This window comes from Meleagris gallopavo, chromosome 4, assembly GCF_000146605.3.
Source record: "Meleagris gallopavo isolate NT-WF06-2002-E0010 breed Aviagen turkey brand Nicholas breeding stock chromosome 4, Turkey_5.1, whole genome shotgun sequence".
NCBI lineage: Eukaryota > Metazoa > Chordata > Aves > Galliformes > Phasianidae > Meleagris > Meleagris gallopavo.
The window spans coordinates 122568-123036 of record NC_015014.2 but is presented as its reverse complement, the minus strand read 5'-3'; positions in this window follow the sequence as shown (position 1 = coordinate 123036).

Sequence of the window (469 nt, the reverse complement as noted above, 5' to 3'; positions counted from 1 at the left end):
GTGCCCTATATTTCAGTGGTTCTGACGTGCCAGGCCATCGAATCCACACAGTCCAATATACTTGATTATCCTTTCCCCCCCTGACTGAGGGCAGGGCCCTCTATTCATTACCTGTGACAACTGGAGCAACTGCACTGGTGGTTGATCTGCTTTGTAATTCTTTCACCCGTGCTCGTAGTACAGGAGTAGCTTGGTCATGCCATTTTCTCATGTCTTCTCCATGGTCACGTAGGTAACACCACAAGGCAATTCGCGATGTATTGTTCCTCATTGGAGCCGGAAAGCGTTTGCCTTTAATAGCTGAGATTTTTGATGGTGCCCGTGAGTAGGGAGGTTCATCATCATTAATTAGTTGGATTCGCATTAGTTTGATCAGCTCCTCCATTAGACTCTTTTGATTATCCTGATCTTCATCGGGCATTTCTGATACTGGCACAGGTTTGTCACAATTAATCAGTAGAGACATTTG